Below are 18,059 nucleotides of genomic sequence, written 5' to 3'. Positions count from 1 at the left end.
GTCAGCCCTGTTAGCACAGGTGTGGGTGAGACAGCCCTGTGAAGTTGTGAGCATGGGAGAAGTTTCCCCATTTCACATCCTGCAGACCAACCCTACAGTTGCCCAGACCCTAGGACATGACTTGGTCTGGCCCCATCATCCAAGCTACCTTGGAGCACATAAAGGGGCCTGGCTTACAGACCCAAAGCTATAGGGTTGCCATGACAAGAGAATATCAAGAGAAGCCCTAGGGAGGGCCCAGTATCAATAGGGTAGTAGAAACCAGAGGCCTTGAACCAGACCAATGACTCTTTGCAATGAACACTTGCAAGTAAAGATAAATGGACAAAGGAGTTTGCAACATGACTCACTCTGTCACACTGAAGCATCCATGATAAGATTTTTTTTAAGTATTTTGCTTTTTTTAAATTTTAATTTACTTTTTTTCTGTTTTCTCTTAAATTTTGTTTGGGGGTGTGCAGGGGTAGAGGCCAGATGCGAATCAGATGAAGAAATGAATGGGCTCAAGATACATGATGTAAAAGACACATAGAGTAAATATAATAAATAAATAAATGTATTTCAAAGTCATTAAGGCAGGCAAATAAGCACTCACATGCTACTGTATCAGATTGTATTTTTTTGAAAATGAAATTTATATACATTTTATTTAAGTACATTCTTACACAATTTTTCTTGTATAATAAGCTACATATCAAATGTACTTTTAGAGAAATATTTTAATACTGTTTAATCTTTCCTAAAGTATCCCTGCCAGAGAGAAATGCTGACATGTTTATTATCTAATAGCAAATGTAGAAAACGCAGTTCCCCATAGTACAAGTACAGTAGGGTCACTAGAACTCAAATATTTTGAGACTTGCTCTGAATCATCTTCTGTAATTCTTTTCTGTTTTTATTAAGAAATCAAGGCTTGGCTACATATTGCTCACTTGTACTATTCATAGATTCATTACCCAGGAGCATATAAAGATACCTATTTACACATATTATAAAAATGAAAGAATATTCTGCCTTTAATGCGTGCATCAGGTGCCTACATGCTAGGGTTCTTTTCATCTTTCTTGTTCTAGGATTTTCCATAGACCTGCTGCACAGTAACACTGAGGGCATAGGACCAAAGAGCGAAAAACAGGCAACAAGTTGTTCCTAGAGAATGTCTTTCTCCACTTGCATTTTACTCCTTTTTTACATTTTTTTTTAAAGTCAGGACTTCTCTTGTACTCCTGGCTGTCTTGGAATTTACTCTGTAGACTAGGCTGGCCTTGAACTTGGAAACTCACCTGCCTCTGGCTCTAAGTAATGGGATCAAAGGCATTCACCAACACTGCCCAGCCCTTTTTACATCTTAATCTTTTACTTTTTACAAATTTTCCTCTCCCAGAATCTCAACAACTCTGCAAATTTTATTCTACCTTAAACACTAATTTGAAACACTAATCAGTGTGCACAAAAGTAAATCACAGTCCATGCTTAAGATCTAAGCAAATTGTTCTTCAAGATTATGTTCTCAAGGACTAATGTATCTTTTGTAAAGACAGAGAAAAAATTAGATTATGACTCTGGATCAGGTAAAAAGATATTTTTGGAATAAAATATAGCATTTATTTATTTAAAAACAATCTCTAGTGGCTGCATTGTAAGAGTTTATGGCATGATTTCAGAAGATATTAGTGCTATCATTGGCTAGATTTCTAGAGCAGATGGCAGTCTCCAGTATGGTGCTACTAAAAAGTTCAAAAGTATTGTTTTCTGAATCCCTTGTTCTTAACTTTATCCTCTTCACATACAGCCCACAGAAACCTTTTCTTATCCAAATAAATCTACTTAAAACCCTGGTCTGTCTCTTCCCACATCTACAGTATGAGGAGGTATGTGCTTATGTACCTAACCAAGAGCAGTGACTCACATTGCTCACAAAAGCATCTTGTCCACTTTTCATTAAAGACTACTTCATTGTAACCAGGCGGTGGTGGCGCACACCTTTAATCCCAGCACTCGGGAGGCAGAGGCAAGCAGATCTCTGTGAGTTCTAGGCCAGCCTGGTCAACAAGAGCTAGTTCCAGGACAGGCACCAAAGCTACAGATTACTTCATTGAAAATAGTGTTTACAAATTGTATCAGGTATGATGAATTCAGTATACTGTTCCGTCTCACTTTCCATGATATAAATTGTACATTTCCACATGTGTTCTGCTTGTGTTCTTATCCATTTAAAGTCAATATCCAACAGCCAAGCTAGGATATATGAGAGAGAGAGAGAGACAGAGACAGAGAATGAAAGAGAGATGAGATTTTATTGAAAATGGCAAGAGGGTTTTAGGTTTAAATTGTGTCTTTTCCAAGTAATAATTAATTAGTTCCATTAAATCATCCTGTGCTATGCTAGTCACAAGAGACTCCAGAGACTGGTCATTGTTCTCTCAGGTACTGGCTCAGAAAAGGATTGAAATGATTGGTCCCTGTGTAGATGGGAGCATGTAATTTAGCAAAGCAAAAGAAATACATGACTTTTTCCACACAGGAACATTCACTTGCCAGTGAGATACTGTTCAGAGCTCTATTCCATTAATATCCTGGAATAATTGTGTAAACAGACTCTTTTGTCCAACTCCATGTCATGTATAGTGTGGTGACTGTTTTTATTTCCTTTTTTTCTAATTTTATCAATTTCATTTCTAAGATTTTTAAGTTTTATTGAAAAAAATGCAATATATTCTGTTTATGGTATTGACTTGCCGAAATTTACTGTCACCTGAGTAGGGAACCTCAGGTGTTTTGATTGTCTTAAGTGATGTGGAAAATTTACCCAAAGCGCAGGCTCACCTTCCAGGACCAGCCCACTGAAAAGGATAGGGTGGAGGGAGTCTTGCTCTCCGTTTCTGTGTTTGGACATCCATCTTGCTGCTGACCTGATTTACGGTGTTGTACGAGAACAGTCATTTCCAGGCTAAGTGTGGACCGGGCCTGCGGCATCTTCAGTGGTAGACTGGGATGGCTGGGCACCCAGTCACATGGACAGAGCAACTAGCTCCACCACCTCTTGGTCTCTTGGGTGTCAGCTGGATACTACTACTAACCACATTGTATAGCCTGACTTAATAAATCATATTCATCCAGCAATTCTGTTACTCTAGGAAACCCTAAGTAGCAAAAGTGCTCAACAACCCTTGGTGGCTTCAAAGTAGAGATAATAGTGACATGAGTGACCACAGACATGGCAGACTTTTCTGCCTGAGACCACTGACTTGACTGTGTGTACACGGGCCTTTGAGATTTTGCATTTTGAAGAGACAAAGATAAATCTCTTTCATTGTTTTCATTCTCCCAATTACGATAAGACTGCAATGGCCACATTTTAAGAATGCTGGTCAAAATTTCTAATGAAATAAAAATGTTTACCTCCTTTCTTTTCCTTTTGACCTTGCCAAGCCAATTTCCTTCTGCAATATCCCTTTTCTACACATATTCTGCAAACTATAGTTTTTAAATCAGCAAATTCAATCTGCTTATCTGCTTATCTGATCAACTTGTTTCAACCTTACAGAGTAGAGTGGAGAAATATATTACTTTACTCACTAATTTAAAGAGACTCAAAGTGACTTAACTTTGTTTCAATTTTGATACCACTCAATCATAATTAATTTTGATGATCTTTAGCTAAATTGGAAGCAATGGGCAGCTCTGTGGGAAAGGAAGAGGGTAGGAGTTCGAACAAAGCTCCCTGTCGGTTCCTCCAGCCTAATTTAAGGCACATTTGCTGTGTAGCAGTGCAGTGGGCTTGAGTAAGATGGCAGGCGACACTCGGGATAGAACAGAAGGATCATTTGTATCCCTGCCCAGACACAGTGAGTTTACCTGAGCATGGTGTTTCTCATTAGGTGATCAATAATATGTTTTATTGGTTCCAGAACACTGCACAAAGCCCGCTAGAAGTCATTTCTCCACTGTTTTGAGTGTGAACACAACAATTAACCACAGGGGAAAAAAGTAAATTAGTTTTTCTGAAATCTGGAGGTTTTCTAGTTGTTAAAGCCCAATTACAAATTTGCAAGCTGTGAATAATCAGATTACAAAATAATCAGGCTCCAAGCAGCAAGTGCTTCCCTTGTAAAAAAAAAAAAAAAAAATCTGCAAAGATTTACAAAGTTTAAGTTCTGTGGAAATGGATGGCAAATGAGAGTGTCATCAACACAATCACCTTGAATCTGTAATGCATGAAATCTTAGTATATGTATTTACCTACAGACACACACACACACACACACTCGATAATCAAGAGTTGGCTGGCCTATCACTGGGCAGGAAGAGATTGGGCAGGAAAACCAGACGAGGAGGATGCTGGGAAGAAGAAGAGCAGAGTCTGGGGAGTCACAAGGAAACACAGAAAGAAGCATGATGAACTTGCTGAAAACAGGTACCACCACATGGCAGAGTTTAAATAAGAAATCTGGGTTAATTTAAATTGTAAGACCTAGTTAGTAACAAGCCTGAGCTATCAGCTAAACATTTATAATCAGTAAAAAGTCTCAGTGTGGTTATGAGGGAGTGAAGGAGCAGAACAGACTCCATTTTGAGAAAGAACTCCACTTTAAAAAGGACCTAACTGGGGAGTGAATGCAGCCCAGCAAAACCATAAACATTCACAAGAAACTGAGCCTGCCCTGGTTAAAGTGACCCATCAGGATATCCAAACAACATCTGTTTGGGCCAAATATCCTTTTAGGTATCTGATCAACCACTGTTTTGAAATTCCCCTATACCCTAATATTTTTACCTAACTCCGAAACGCCAAGGCTTGTGCCACCCTGCTTGCAGTTTTCCCCTTTAAAAACCCATTACTCTGAGCGCTCAGGGCCTTTCTCCCCAACCCACTGCAGCAATGTCTTGGATTATGGTCCGAGTTAGCTAACCCCAGTGTGCTTACATCGGATACCAGTTCTGTGGTGGTCTTGTTTGGGGGGTCCCGTGATGTGGGCACAACAGGAGTGGCTGCTGGGACACAGAGAAACTCTGCCTACAGTGATCTCAGACTACAAAATTGGAACAAAACCCATTGCTAACACTAACAAATATTAGAGTTTTATTGACCAAGTTAAATATAATTTTTGAGATTAACTGAAAAATCAAATTTCATAATTATATAGAATATGAAGTAGTAAAAGTCAAACAGATTCAGCATGATTAAAACTAAACTTTAAATATAAACACAAAAACTCCAAAGAAAGTAAGAATTTTAATTTTGATGTAGAAAGAAGAAAATTTAGTAATAAAAGCATCAAAACAAAAATTTATAATTATAATGATAGAATTAGCAAATTACAAACTAGAAACAGCTTCTGATATTTGTGTATCATAGTGGCACATAAATAATTTTGAGAGGTCATAACTACATTCAAAATAGAAATAAAATGAATAAATAAAATAAAGTTATAGCAAATTTCAGTATGCCTTTCACAACACAAAAGTGAAAAAGAGTTCAAACAGAACATAAAAACTAAACAAACAAGTAAGAAAGTTGATCATTAAATCTTTATAATTCTTTTTTTCTTTATTTTTCCCAACATAATATCTTATTGAATATTGGGGAATATCGTACAATGAAGCCCAATCACACCCCCGCCAGAAGCCATCAGCTGTGATGGGATGTACTTCAGCATCTTTGCCACAGTTTTGAAGGACTCTCTTCAGTAGCTTCCTTCTGAACTGTTTCTTTTGATGGGGGTGTAGTCACAGAAGCCTTCAATGTCTCTCATTCTCAATTATGAGTCTGCACTCATTGGTACCCCTGCAAAAGAAGCTTCCTTCCCCATAAGAGCTGGAGGCAGCACAGATCACAGACATCAATATGGCCTCTAGCACGCAGGAACCTCAGACACAAACAAGGCCTCAGGCAGCGGCACAGACCACAGACATTCGCATGGTCTCCACCAGAAACACAGACATCAACAAGACTCCAGGCTGCAAAAGGAACCATGAAAACCAACATGGCCTCCAGCGGCAGCACTGACCGTGAAGGTCTTTCCAGGAGGCTTAATCCAGAAAATGAAGCTTTCTTCATCTCAGATAGCTTACTGTTGCTAGAGCCAGAGTGAGCATGCAGCGGGGCAGCAATTTCTGGGCAGAGCCTATGCAAGCTCCAGGCTGCTACACAACACTCTGCTGTCCCTACAACAGTATGCTCCTTTGTCTGCCTCAGCTGGTTCCCATAGCTGCTGCTTCGGCCTCTCCTTTCTGCCATCTTCCCTACCTCTCTGTCCCACGATTATTTATTAAAGTGAGTGGCAAACTTGCTGTGTGTTGCACAACGTATTTCTTTTCTTTTTTTCTTCTTCTTCTTCTTTTTTTTTTTTTTTTTTTTTTTTTTGATTCAACTTCCATGCAAATACTTACTTCAGTGAGTCATAAGTCCGGTTCAAAGTTTAGAGTTTAGAGTAAATACTGGACAATTGTTGCTGAGACTCATCTCAGATATCCTGTTGTTGCCTAGAATCGGGATGATCTTGGGGCCAAGCAGCACATCAGGGCAGGATCTGCGCAAGCTCAAGGCCAGCGCACACCCCTCCCAGTTCTCAGGGCTGGTTTCCCTGCCTGCTCGCCAGCCCCATCCAGCCTGTCTGCAGCCCTCAGGCAATGCCACAGACCCGAGCTCTCTTCCCTTCAGCAGAGCGAGCAGCACGAGCTGCAGCAGTAGCAGCTCTGTGCTAAAAGGCTCGGCCAGCCCCTACTTAGCAAAGACAAGAATCTCCTCTGTCCCGTGTTTTGTGCACGTTGTCCGCTGTCCATCATGTGACTGTGCTCCCATACCTGTCATGGCCTCTGTGTCTCTGGTTTCATTTCTCTCCCACCATAAGTGTGGCTCTGATCTGCCATCTTTTTTTCACATTCTATGAGCCCACTTTTAAAAGCACTTTAGCGTAGGACCTACCTTTTTTTTTCATTATCCTGAAGATACTGCGCACTGTGCAGACTCCTCCTCCACTCCCCAGTGTCCCCAAGGCCTCCAAGGTCTCTCAGGCTCCATTGAGTGGGTGCTATTGGCTGCTGCCATCTTGAATCCTCCAAGGGATCGTGAATTCTTACAAAGAAAAAAAATTCTCTCAATGAATATGAAGCATTTAGAAAGTATAGTCACTTTCAACCCACAAGGAAAACTAGCAAATCAGATAACATTAGTTATAATACCTATTAAAAATAAACAGAGACAATAATGTGTGATGAACTAAAAAAGAGAAAAGAAAGAAGTAAAAATTACAAATCATGAAACGAAGTCTTCAGGCATCAAAGCAACAAATACTATACACAGACATCTGACAAAACTAACAAGACAGATATACATCATTAGCTGACTAAAGACAAAGAATGTGAGCACAAAGACCTAGAGACCTAGAAAGAAAATAGGCATGTAAACAAAAAGAGCAATTAAACAGGCTAGTTTTTATAAACATGAAAAATACGACTTAAAACCAAAACTATTCATAAAACAGTGAGAAAAAAAGATCACTGATGAAACCTGTAGGCCAAATATTACCACAGAAGAAAACAATTGTTTACACACCTACCTACAAAAAGAAAATGAACTTAATAATTTTAGAATGATTTGAGCCAAACATTTTAGGAAAAATTATTTAGTGTTATGTAAGCCTTTAAAAGTAGAACCCAAGAATATAATAATAGGTTTTCTGTCCCCTGATAATAGATGTCTCTGCTGGCACAGTAAGTCAGATTAAGCAGAAATGAAAATATATAACAACAGGTTTTTTTGAGTAAAGTAACTACCAGGTGAGTCCTTCAGTCTCAGAGATTCAGGCTGGAGAAGCCACACCCCCAAACGAAAGCAGGAAGATTTTATAGATTGTAGTGGCAGAGTGATAACATGCCCAACACAATCTGGATTCATGGCCAAGTAAGATCAAAAGCTGAGCACTTCAGGCAGGTACTTGGGCGGCTGGCAACTACAAGGGAGAAAGTTACAGTTGCCACCAATAAGGGAGAACTTGGATTTCTGGTACCTTTCTTTTTTTTTTTTTTTTTTTTTGGTTTTTTCGAGACAGGGTTTCTCTGTGGTTTTGGAGCCTGTCCTGGAACTAGCTCTTGTAGACCAGGCTGGTCTCGAACTCACAGAGATCTGCCTGCCTCTGCCTCCCAAGTGCTGGGATTAAAGGTGTGCGCCACTACCACCTGGCTTTCTGGCACCTTTCATTTGTTCAGAGGCTCTCTGAGTGAGTGGGGTGTAGAGAGAGACACAGGAATGGGGCTTTCCAGATCATGTAGGGTGAGCTGGGGGTTCCAGCCAAACACAGTGTTAAGATTATTTACCTTACATATGAATAGCTAGTAGTAGAAACAACAGGACCAAACATTTGCTTGGCATAATCTAACATGTATTTGCAACAATATCCTGAGTGAGGTAAGCCAGACCCAAAAAGAGGAACACGGGATGTACTCACTCATATTTGGTTTCTAGCCATAAATAAGGGACATTGAGCCCATAATTCGTGATCCTAGAGAAGCTAAATAAGAAGGTGAACCCAAAGAAAAACATATAGGCATCCTCCTGAATATTAACCTTCATCAGGCGATGAAAGGAGACTGAGACAGAGACCCACATTGGAGCACCAGACTGAAATCCCAAGGTCCAAATGAGGAGCAGAAGGAGAGAGAGCACGAGCAAGGAACTCAGGACCGCGAGGGGTGCACCCACACACTGAGACAATGGGGATGTTCTATCGGGAACTCACCAAGGCCAGCTGGACTGGGTCTGAAAAAGCATGGGATAAAACCGGACTCGCTGAACATAGTGGACAATGAGGACTGCTGAGAACTCAAGAACAATGGCAATGGGTTTTTGATCCTACTGCACGTACTGGCTTTGTGGGAGCCTAGGCAGTTTGGATGCTCACCTTACTAGACCTGGATGGAGGTGGGTGGTCCTTGGACTTCCCACAGGGCAGGGAACCCTGATTGCTCTTAGGGCTGATGAGGGAGGGGGACTTGGTTGGGGGAGGGGAGGGAAATGGGAGGCGGTGGCAGGGAGGAGGCAGAAATCTTTAATTAATAAATAAATTTAGTAAAAAAATAAAATAAAATATAACTGTTGAAAATTCAAAAAAAATAAGACAATGAATAAAATTAAAGTTATATATTAGAAAACAATAAGTAGAAGTATCGATAATTGGATTGCCTTAGGAGTGCTAAATTTAATCATTTTAAAAGTGTCCTTATTTTCTCCCTAGTCTCTTCCTTGCACATTTTTTTTGTTGAGATGGAAAAAAAGTTACCACACTGTCTGCATTTTTATACCTATGTTACTGAGAAGAATGTCTCACACATTTGGGGATATAGTAGCCATTAATAAATGACAGGTCTGTGGTCAAGTGGTGGGCATTACCAACAATTCGAGCATGGTAGGCATATCCAAGTGCCATAAAGAGCTTTTATGATTGGCTGATAGCTAGGCAGGATTTTGGGGGCAGAGAGAATCCTGGGAAGAAGAAGTATAGAGTCAGAAGAGATGCCATGAGATGCAGAGTTAGCAGAATGAAAAATATTTACATAAAGTTAGTGAGCCTCAGGTCAACACATAGATTAACAAAAATTGGTTAATTTGAATTATAAGAACTAACTAAAAACAGGCCTAAGCTGTTGGCTGAGCTTTCATAATTAATAAGGAATTTCCATGTGGTTATTTGGTAGTGGCTGCCATGACACAGAGAAACTCCACATACAAATAAAGCAAAGTTGTTGACTTGTGTGGGGATGTTACTGCACATTTGTGAGATAAAGGCTACAAATTAGTTTAGGGGATCTTTGTAATGATCTCTATATCTGAGTCTTTGAAATATCTTTTAATAGTAATTTTTCATAAAATTCTTAAGCATATATTAACAGAAAAAAATCTTTTGTATAAAATATTCACTTTTAAGCAAGAAATGTTTCTTTCACATAGAACACCTAATAAGGGGATAAAAAAATGACTCAAAGGTTTGAGAGTATTTGCTGCTCTTACAGAGAATCAGAATTCTGTTCCCAGAAACCATTTGGGGGATATCACAACAAAATGTATCTGGCCTCTACAAGTAGCCACACATGTACACACACACAAAAATAAATAAATAAATAAATAAATAAATAAATAAATAAATAAATACATAAATAAATAAATACATAAAGCTTTAAACACAACTATTAAGTATAGATTTTACTCTGTAAACCTCAAATAGAAGCCCTACTTTAACACTATGAAGACGTGAAGATGCTCTGCTAACAGAGAAGATGCTAAACTCCAGTCTGCTTCCTGCAGAGTTTTTTTTTAACAGAAGCTTATTACAGAAAGCATCGAGATCTAGGGTTCAGCACTTCAACTACTGATGCACTGAGTTTCCCCCAGCTGTGATCTTAAACAAAAGGTATCATAACAGTTCATAGAGGCAAAAAGACTAACAACTTCCACATTCTGTTTTCTGTGATGGAATCTTTCCTGAACAACCCCAGGCTACTGTTCTTGTTTGTTTCTGCCAAACAAGATTATTTTAGGTTGTGAGTGAAGGAAGCTTCACTTAATGAACATCATGTGGAGAATACTGTTGTGAGGTGTCTAATTCTGATGGATTGCAAATGTCTCCATGAGACACCAGAGGCTACAGACTCACACACAGCCCCACACATGCACGTCTAAGCTTTGTGACAAGTGTGGGTGAAAGACACCTATTGTGTTAACCACTCTTGATGAAGCTAATTCCACACTGCTCATTGTACAGTTTCTGCAATATTCAGGCAATTGTTTAAACACTCATAAGCTTGAGAATCAAATGGTTGGATTTGATCCAGACAACATTTTAAAGAGCTGAGAGAACTCAGGAAAAAGTAATTGGAAGAAAGGAATACACAGACAGTGATGTCTCTGGGATGGTGTGGATTAAACAAGATATTATACATGCAACTTTGTGAAACTCTATACAAGCTTCTGTCATTCTTAAAAATACTTGGGATAGCTCAGTGGGTAAGGGAGCTTGCTACTAAAGCTCACAGTCTAAAGCTGTCCTTTGAGCATCATTGTATGCGTGATACCCTTCATCATGTAAAACTTGTAGATATAAAGTCTTAAGTCATACGGCATACCAAGATCTCAAAATTAAGACTGTAGGGAGAAGAGAAGAGCCTGCTCTTTTGGTCAAGGTTCCCCATCTAAAAGTGACTTCGACAAAGTGTCTTCAGCAAAGAAAATCAATTTCTTTGCACATCTAGAGGCTCAAATATCTGAACACGGCAGCAATAGTGATATGAATTATCTCCTCTTAATATGTACATAACTACCCTCTTGCTGTTTTCTCAGACTGTCTTCTTTCTCTATGCATGCACACTATTCTCCTCTTGTCATAAGGGAACCAGTCACACTCAGTTGGGACCCACTCAAGCATCTCTGTTTTCACTCTCCTTCCAAAGTAGCCAGTTTCCAATAGAGGCGTATTCTGATATGCTGGGACTTATAATTGAATCATACAAATCTAGTGAATCTGACACAATTCAAGCCATTACCAGCAATGTTAAAGATACCAAGGCTAGAAGAAATAGGTAAACTGCTATGGTCTTATTGCTAGGCCATTCACAAACTCTGGAAGAATCATATTTCCATACTAATTTTTCATGCAACTATCTAAGACAGTATCTACAACAGAATATGTAGTCATTGGTGGTTTTGGATTCCAAGTGAGCTCAGAATTTATTTGGCAAGTATCAGTGTCTAAATATAACTGTGAAAAATAATTGATCTCTGCCTGTATATTATTATATCAACATATCATTTATGTTATATCTAACTTACTAATAACATTGTAATTTGCCAATATTTAAAATATGTGATACAGAGAATGGAGAAAGCACTGTGTTTATAAATTCTGACTAAATGTATGTTGGCATTAGCAGGCCATATAAAAACCCTAGACCCTTAGGCCCATGATGGAAGGGCAAAGTCTTCCCCCCTGTTTTGAGATTTAGAGACTTGGAAAAGCCTTCCACTGCTACGAGTATGTAGAAAATGTCCACCCTAACTTTTCCCACTTGAAGACTGTTCCCATACAGAAACTACTCTTACACTCTTACTGATATTAGCTCAACCTGCCTCCTTGACCCAGCTGTACACCATAAACCATGCCTTCTTGTTCATCTGTAGGTCACAGTTCATCTCGTTGTCCAGCTGTACACCATAAACCATGCCTTCTTGCTCATCTGTAGGTCACAGCTCGTCCCCTTATCCAGAAGGATGGAGTAACCCACTGCTCTGTTCAATGCTATAGAATAAGCACACTGATGTTCCAGAATGCTGAGGTTTCTCTCTCAGAGTCCTCAGGCCACCTGACCTCAGCTTTTCTGTCTGTCAGTCTGAATCAGCCGTTTTCTTCACTCCCCCGCCATCCCATTTAGGCCCATCCCTGGAACCAGGCTGGATACGACAGCTTGAGATGTATAAAATGCAATTGGAGATTCTTATTTAATATATAGCATCATCAACTATATTAAACTATACTATATTACATAAAATATAATGTGTTCATATATGACTTAGAAACTGACAATCAATTATGAATGCACTTTGAGAGGCATCAAGTAAGATTGCACATAGCTTTCATAATAAAAGAAAGGTTCCATTTAAATGGTGTTTGAGCTGTAAAATCTGCAAGCCTTGTGGGTGCTGTAGTTAGAAAGACAGGAATTTTCTCCTACCTCGGACTTGGGTAACTGGATACACAAAGGCTCCATCCTTCAAACTGAAGAACGTTGGGTGTGACTCAGTCTTAAGGAAAAGTTGCTGAGCTTGAGTTTGAACATAATGATCATAAACTGTACTTATGACTAACAGGTAATTGTTAATAAACAGAGGCATGTGTGCCACCGGAGTTATGCGTTCCTCTGAGCTGAAATTATATTTTTGAATGATTTGTGTCATTTTTAATTTTAGACTTACACACTTGAAATTTTATTCTTTCCTACAGTAACAAATGTAGGTACAATTGTGCACACTTGTAATTCCAGCAACCAGAAACATAGCAAAAAAAATGTCAAAAGAGTAATAATAAAATCACTGACTCTGAAAACATAGCTACCAAGAGTAATCATAAAATGTTAATCTGTAGCCTCACTCTAACTAGCTACATATTAATTACATGGCACAGAGAAGTTAAGGGGACCAATGCGAAGACATTGATGATCTCCCTGGGTTTTGTGCTGTTGATGGTCACCTTCCCCCATGATCTTTGAATACCCCCTCATGAGCGCTCTAGACTGGAATAAGTGTGTAGCCAAAGCAGTAGTATACATCTGTACATAATTTGAGAAGCTTAGGTTTGAACATAAGAAGATGACAATGTGTAGCTTGAAAGATCAAATGAAGAAACGTGTCTTTTTGTAATTAATGACATATTATGGGCAAGTTTAAAATTTATATAAAAGATCTACCTGAAGGCAAGTTTATTAAAAATATAAACAACAGTATGGACAAGCTATAAACACATGGGAAGAAAATCCCCCCTTCGAAGGTGGACTGTAGGTGAAGGTGTCATCCTTTTCTGTACCAAACCAGGAAGAAACTCATGTGGATGCAGGTGTCAAGGACACCAAGAGAGTGTCACTGAAAATATTCCACTCAGAAGCTTCTTTTTAACGGTAGATAGGTGGCAATTAGGAGAAACAGCCACTACCAGACAAAACATAGTGACAGTCCACGGAGCACTCAGCTCTACAGGTGATACCTTTATCACACCCATCCCTTAAGGCTCAAAAGTCTACATGGAAGAGGAGGTGGGAAGATCTTAAGATCTGGAGCTGGTGGATGACTCCAAGGAAACAGCACTTTCCAGACTCCAAGGAAACAGCACTTTCCAGACACAAATAGGAACTGAGAGACTGTACGAGCGTTCACGAGACAGGCACCGGTTCAAGTCAGACAAAATCCCGGTGCTGAGAAGCAGAAGGAGACACAAAATTTCACCCATAACCAAGATGCGATTTGCAGTTGATGTCCACTGGGAAAGCGAACATTGGACTCCTCAAAGGAGTGATACTGAGTATATAAGCCACACTCTGGGGAAAGTCTCAAGCTCAGGAGGAGTGAGTCAACACAAAATAAATCCAAGCCTGTGTGTGCTGTTTTGTGTGTTTGGTTTGGGTTTTGGCTTGGTTTGTTTTTAAGAGGGAAAGAACATAAAGTTGAATGAATAGGTGGGGTATCTGGAACAAGAAGAGGGAGGAAAGAATGTGATCAAATGCACTGTATGAACAATCTTTTAAATGTTTTTAAAAAATAGTTTCCACTTAGCTTTTCTTATCTGAAAATCATTACAGCTCCAGAAAAATATTTAAAAAAGTATAATAATTAAAACCAGGAAACTGACATTGTCAGAATAATAACAATAAAACAACAGGCTTTATTTGTTTTTGTTGGATAGTTCAGTGAAATTTAGTCATTTATATAGATTCAGATAGCATCACCATAAGCCAGATACAGACCCTCATCATCCCAAAATGCTCTGTCATGCTTTTCTCTATAGCCCTCTTCTTAAATCCTTTTACTTCATCTCCACTACAAAATTGTCTAATAAAACATTTTATATAAATGACATCGTATAATATATAATTTTTGGTATTTTTCCTTTCATTTCATTTACCACTATGCCATTCATATTCATTCATGCTCATAATCTTATCAATATTTGTTCCTTTTTAATTAAAATATAATTATACCATTTTCCTCCATTCCTTTTCCTTCATCCAATTTCTCCCATTACTCCTACTCCCTAACTCCTGACCTCCTTTTTCCTACTTGCTATTCTTGCTATTGTTCACAGAGAGAGAGAGAGAGAGAGAGAGAGAGAGAGAGAGAGAGAGAGAGAGAGAGAGGAGAGAGAGAGAACCTGCAAGTCTGTTCAATTCAGCATGTCCATAATTTCAGGGCTGAGAACTAGGTACTGGATAACCAGGGAGGGAGCTCCTCCATAGGAAAGGCTGTTCTTTGGGTGGGGGCTTCAAGTTTTCATCCTTCCAGGTATGTCTATTGCTGGTGGGGTTTAGGTGGTCATATTGTCAGGGTATCATGGGTGAAGCTTTCTCATCCTTTTTAGCAGACAAGATCTTACAGCAGATTTCCTAAATCTCTGGGTCTCCCCCTCTTCACATCCCTTCCCCTTCTGCAATGTTCCCTGAGTCCTGGGGACAGTCTTGTGTGTAGATGTATCAACCTAGTCTGGTCATTCCACATGTATTAACCAAGTCTGGTCATCCCAGATCAGTTCCCAAGCTTTGGGGACAGGCTTGTATTGTAGATGTGTTAACCAGGTCTGGTCATCCAAGATCATTTGCTTTCTACATTTTGACCAGCTGTAATTTTTCTGTAATTGTTTCCATATGTTTGAAAGAGAAGTTTCTTTGGTGATGGTTGGGAGCTACACTCACCTGTAGGTAAGAGCAGATACTTAGAGTGTGGTTAGAAATTGTGCTGGTTTAGTAAGGTGGTGGTCGTAGGTCTCCTCTAAGATCCGTGCCCTCACTCGTCATGAGTATTTGAGTAGGTTTCCAGCACCAGGCGTGATTTCATTCCTCCTGAACAGTTTCTGCCTTTTAGCTGCTAAGTAATACTCTTCTATATGGTTTCACTGTGTTTCTGTCATGAGCTGTTTCCAGGTTGAGAATATTGCATTAAGGCTACCAGAAATAGTCATGAATTTTCATATGAACATAATTTTTCATTTTTGCCACTGCAAATATTCAGCAATGGAATGCTAAGCTTTACAGCAAGTGAATGTTTATAAAAATGCAAACAGTTTTCTAGGAAAGATTATCTTCTAAGAGTGTGGGAGAAGAATGGGGTCAAGGTTATTTGAGAGTCTGGGAGAAGAGGGTTAGGGTGAGGTAATGAATAAATACCTGAAGAAGAGAAAATAATTATTAAATATATGCTAATTTTCACACACAACTAATATTTAAATTGTTGATTTATTTATATATACCTACACAAAAAAACACATATGCAGTGAATTTATTGTAGCCAATATTATATTTTGTGAGAGTATATCATATCTGAAATAGCATATTGTCACACCACTAATACTGTGTAAAGGTAAAACTCAACAAAAAGGCTTAGTTTCAACAGACATCTCAACATAGCAGTATTTTTATTTTTTATTTTGCTTTATTTTATTGCGTGTGTGTGTATACTGTATGTGTGTCTAAATGCCTGCAAGTTTGCAAGCATGTGAACACTTGTTCATTTGTATGTGGGCATATATGTAAGCCCAAGTTTGACACTGGGTATTGTCTTTGGTAGCTTGCATATTACATACTGAGATAAGATCTCTCACTGATCCCAGAGCTCAGGTTTTGCTGGTGTGGCTAGCCAGATTTCCCTAGAGATCCACTGTTTCTGTCTCCTGCATTTTTTTGGTTATAGGGGGGCCAACACACAGCTGACTGGTTATAGGAGGGCCACAGTACTCCAGCTGACTGGATATAGGAAGGTCACAGTCCCCTGAATGACTGGTTATAGGGAGGCCACAGCGCCTCCTGACTGACTGGTTATAGGTGGGTCACGGCACCCCCTGATTGGTTTTAGGAGGGCCAATGTACCTCCTGACATTAAAGAGGGTTCTGAGGATCTGAATTCTGTTCCTCACACTGTTGGAGAAGGCCACTTGTTAGTACACCACATATTCATTCCTGGCCACTCAGCTAACTGACACCTGAAATAATTACACAGAAACTGTATTTATTAAATCACTGCTTGGCTCTTTAGCTCTAGCTTCTTATTGGCTAACTCATATCTTAATTTAACCCATTTCTATTAATCTGTATATCACCCCGGGGTCATGGCCTATCAACAAAATTCTGGCATGTCTGAATCTAGTGGCAGTACCCTAGCATCTCCTTGACTCCACCTTCTTCCTTCCAGAATTCAGTTCTGTCTTCCCCACTTACCTACGTTCTGCCCTATCAACAGGCCGAGGCAGTTTCTTTATTCATTAGTGGTAATCACAGGACAGAGGGGGGACTCCCACATCATCACACTGTAAGGCAAGCAAGCAGTTTGCCAGCTAAACAATCTCCCAAACCCCACAAAGCTTTTTAAAATAATGTTCTTTTTTTTTATTTTTCAATATCTTCACTGCCTTCAGGTGACATATAAAAATTGTAGCCATACTTGAATACTATAAGATAAGCAGTATTTACTTGCATGGAGATACATTTTCCTTCATATACTTTTACAAAGTAGTACAAACATTCTATCTAGTTATCAATGGCAGACGACCACTGTATTTAATGATAATGAAAGAAGCCGAGTTTATTCTCTCCTAAAGTCAGCTTCTCAAGCACAGATAAAGACACAAGTTAAACAAACATCAACGTGCAGAACATGCTTTTTGTGTAGGGCTCACTCAGATCATCCTGAAGTTTGGAATGCGTTCTGGATAAAACGTTCTGTGATGCTCAGAAACTACTGTTTGTCTGTGTTTCAACTCCTGTCTTTCGAATACATCATACACGTGTACAAGAGCATTGAAAACAGACGTTAAAGTATAAGCACTTACTGTTTATATTAGATACTGCTCTTTAAAGACAAAAGATAACCTTGATTTTGTTTGTGGTTCTTCTGTAAATTTTCAAAGTGATGTGGGTCAGGGCATGGATTTTTAAATTTTAGTATTTCTTTTCTGGTCCTACTTTAATAAGCAACTAGGTTTAATCAATTAGAATAGGAATGTCTGTTCTTTCTTTTTTCTCTCCAATATAAGGTTTTTAGTATAGTGGCAAATCCTCATTTAACAGATATGAATTTCAAAGTAATTTTCTGGGTCAATAAATTTTTCCTTTTCAAGTCACATAAAAATTAATTAAATTTGGATAGATAATTTTCAGTAACATTGTTTTCACTTCCAACCTTATAATACTTAGAAAAATGAAAATTACTTAATCTAATCATTAAGATTGAATGAGTACAATGGCTGTATACATATATTACTTGGGAAAATGTAGAGTCATGTTCCATTTAATTTCTCTTTTCCCTCCAAAGT

This window comes from Chionomys nivalis, chromosome 10 (assembly GCF_950005125.1).
Source record: "Chionomys nivalis chromosome 10, mChiNiv1.1, whole genome shotgun sequence".
Taxonomy (NCBI): Eukaryota; Metazoa; Chordata; class Mammalia; order Rodentia; family Cricetidae; genus Chionomys; species Chionomys nivalis.
Note: the sequence above shows the minus strand (reverse complement) of the source record.